Source organism: Sinocyclocheilus rhinocerous, unplaced genomic scaffold (genome assembly GCF_001515625.1).
Source record: "Sinocyclocheilus rhinocerous isolate Xijiao unplaced genomic scaffold, SAMN03320098_v1.1 scaffold592, whole genome shotgun sequence".
In the NCBI taxonomy this organism is placed as follows: Eukaryota; Metazoa; Chordata; class Actinopteri; order Cypriniformes; family Cyprinidae; genus Sinocyclocheilus; species Sinocyclocheilus rhinocerous.
Genome location: NW_015642562.1, coordinates 13,151 through 17,172, shown reverse-complemented (window position 1 = coordinate 17,172; position 4,022 = coordinate 13,151). Strand labels below are relative to the sequence as shown.

At 32.3% G+C, this 4,022-nt stretch overlaps 1 protein-coding gene across 1 annotated transcript in view; it reads left to right on the top strand.

The window, feature by feature from the left end:
• LOC107756199 (proteasome 26S subunit ubiquitin receptor, non-ATPase 2) overlaps positions 1 to 4,022 on the top strand; it is a 24,408-nt gene that overhangs the window by 8,753 nt on the left and 11,633 nt on the right. The window lies entirely within an intron of this gene.

The following is a 4,022-nucleotide window of genomic DNA, read 5'->3' as shown; positions in this document are numbered from 1 at the left end:
CGCACACACACACGCACACACACACGCACACGCACACACACACACGCACACACAAGCACGCACGCACACACACACGCACACAAACACACACAAGCACGCACGCATGCACACACACGCACACACACACAAACACACAAAAACACACGCACGGACACACACACACACACACACAAACACACACAAGCCCCCACACATACACACACACTCACACACACACACACAAAAATATACGTGTCATATTTTACCACAAAATCCCAAAAGAAACAAGGTTTAGGGTGCAACAAAAATTATTGTATTGTATTATTTCAGTTGTAAAGTGCCATTGTAAATATGCATATGGTAAATGGACTGAATTTAAATCATTCTGATTTTAATGAAAATCATTGTCCAGACAGGATCGTTTTATACCTGTATGACAATAATTAAAAAAATGTGTATTATTATTATAATTTATATTATTATTACATACTGGTAAAAAATGTATAGCCTGAATGCACTGCAAGTCGCTTTGGATAAAAGCGCCTGCTAAATGCATAAATGATTATTATTTTTATTTATTAAATTTTTTTTGTGCATTACAATAATGAGAAATTTCAGTGAAAATGTGCTTTGTCATGAAAAAGTTTTTAACTTCAAAAAGATTTAGCTTCAAAATATAATTTTTATATTTTAAATGAAAAATATTGTGTTATAACATTTATATTAATAAATTATTTAATAATAAACATTAATATTAAAATAACTTTATATTAAATCAAATATCTGATCAAGTAGGGAAAGAAATTGTTGCTTTTAATGTGGTGTGAAAAAATTAAATATTTAAAATAGGTTAATATTAATCAAATTAATCACGATATTTAACTCGATTCTTTGGCATGTTGGTTTTACTATTTTGTAAGTTGTCTGAGCATTACAGCCAAACTAATTTCCCTATTATAAAGACAACGCCTTTCAAGGTAACAAAATATAAAAAAGAATGGCGGATTTTTTGGCTAAGGTGGGCGAAGATAAAAATCTTTCATTATTTTATCTGCTATTAAAAAATAAGAACAAAGATACACGTTACAAATACACATAATATGCAAATAAAACAGTGCTTTATTTTCAGGTACAATATTCAGCAGGAGCAATGACTTTTATTTTCTTGTGACATGTTTTCGTGAGATTCACATTCTGCTAAAAAGTAATTCTGTGAGTTGTTAAAGCACTAAGTCAAGTCAAGTCAAGTTTATTTGTACAGCGCTTTTCACGATACAAATCATTGCAAAGCAACTTTACAGCAAATTAAGTTTCTACAATATTTAGTGGTAGCTTATCAGTGGTGACTGTCAGTTAATGTACATATGACAGAAATGTACGGAAAAATCAATTAAAGACGTAATCAAACAGACGATGAACACTATTAACAGCAATTATTATATGATGCAATCAAACTTATAGCAAAATGTGGTAGTTCAGTATGTTGTTTCAGGGTTGGCATCATCTGAGGTCCTCTGAGGGGTTGGCATCATCTCTTCTCAGGTGTTCTGGATCCAAACTGAAGCTTGTGTAGATCCTATAGTACCACAGGATGTCAATCCCGTGGCAAAAACAGAGAAAAAAATAGAGACATAATTAGCGTAGCTGCTGTTCCAACCAAGCAAAATTGATTTGTTTAACCCAAACTAAAGAATAATAATAATGTGCATTTGATCACATATAACTGCAGTACAAGATTATGATATGCATTATTTGAATGCTTGGCCAAAGAGATGTGTCTTTAATCTAGATTTAAACAGAGAGAGTGTGTCTGAACCCCGAACATTATCAGGAAGGCTATTCCAAAGTTTGGGAGCCAAATGCGAAAAAGCTCTACCTCCTTTAGTGGACTTTGCTATCCTAGGTACTACCAAAAGTCCAGAGTTTTGCGACCTTAGGGAGCGTGATGGATTGTAGCGTGGTAGAAGACTAGTTAGGTACGCAGGAGCTAACCCATTAAGGGCCTTATAGGCAAGTAATAATATTTTGTAACTGATAGTGTCATATTTTACCACAAAATCCCAAAAGAAACAAGGTTTAGGGTGCAACAAAAATTATTGTATTGTATTATTTCAGTTGTAAAGTGCCATTGTAAATATGCATATGGTAAATGGACTGAATTTAAATCATTCTGATTTTAATGAAAAACATTGTCCAGACAGGATCGTTTTATACCTGTATGACAATAATTAAAAAAATGTGTATTATTATTATAATTTATATTATTATTACATACTGGTAAAAAATGTATAGCCTGAATGCACTGCAAGTCGCTTTGGATAAAAGCGCCTGCTAAATGCATAAATGATTATTATTTTTATTTATTAAATTTTTTTTGTGCATTACAATAATGAGAAATTTCAGTGAAAATGTGCTTTGTCATGAAAAAGTTTTTAACTTCAAAAAGATTTAGCTTCAAAATATAATTTTTATATTTTAAATGAAAAATATTGTGTTATAACATTTATATTAATAAATTATTTAATAATAAACATTAATATTAAAATAACTTTATATTAAATCAAATATCTGATCAAGTAGGGAAAGAAATTGTTGCTTTTAATGTGGTGTGAAAAAATTAAATATTTAAAATAGGTTAATATTAATCAAATCACGATATATATTTAACTCGATTCTTTGGCATGTTGGTTTTACTATTTTGTAAGTTGTCTGAGCATTACAGCCAAACTAATTTCCCTATTATAAAGACAACGCCTTTCAAGGTAACAAAATATAAAAAAGAATGGCGGATTTTTTGGCTAAGGTGGGCGAAGATAAAAATCTTTCATTATTTTATCTGCTATTAAAAAATAAGAACAAAGATACACGTTACAAATACACATAATATGCAAATAAAACAGTGCTTTATTTTCAGGTACAATATTCAGCAGGAGCAATGACTTTTATTTTCTTGTGACATGTTTTCGTGAGATTCACATTCTGCTAAAAAGTAATTCTGTGAGTTGTTAAAGCACTAAGTCAAGTCAAGTCAAGTTTATTTGTACAGCGCTTTTCACGATACAAATCATTGCAAAGCAACTTTACAGCAAATTAAGTTTCTACAATATTTAGTGGTAGCTTATCAGTGGTGACTGTCAGTTAATGTACATATGACAGAAATGTACGGAAAAATCAATTAAAGACGTAATCAAACAGACGATGAACACTATTAACAGCAATTATTATATGATGCAATCAAACTTATAGCAAAATATGGTAGTTTTATATGTTGTTTCAGGGTTGGCATCATCTGAGGTCCTCTGAGGGGTTGGCATCATCTCTTCTCAGGTGTTCTGGATCCAAACTGAAGCTTGTGTAGATCCTATAGTACCACAGGATGTCAATCCCGTGGCAAAAACAGAGAAAAAAATAGAGACATAATTAGCGTAGCTGCTGTTCCAACCAAGCAAAATTGATTTGTTTAACCCAAACTAAAGAATAATAATGTGCATTTGATCAGATATAACTGCAGTACAAGATTATGAGATGCATTATTTGAATGCTTGGCCAAAGAGATGTGTCTTTAATCTAGATTTAAACAGAGAGAGTGTGTCTGAACCCCGAACGTTATCAGGAAGGCTATTCCAGAGTTTGGGAGCCAAATGCGAAAAAGCTCATTGCATTTTTAAGATCAAAAATAATTACACAAATAATTACACTTTATTTGCTCGGTTTTATTTTGTGAAACCTTACTACGTATATGGAGTAACCGTTTTATAAAAGAACTAAGCCCCGTGAAGCCGTGGTTTACGGTGAATTTATAACAGCTAAGGGGCGTTGTTAGGCACGACGCGAAGCGGAGCTGTTATACATTCACCGTAAACCACGGCTTCACGGGGCTTAGTGCTTTTATAAAACGGTTATTCCATATACGTAGTAAGGTTTCACAAAATAAAACAGAGCAAATAAAGCGTAATGATATTAATAAAAACAGTATTCTTCCACCAAACAATGTAGTTCCTCAGAAACAGTTGTGGTTCCAACAAAGTGGTTGCCGAGCAACA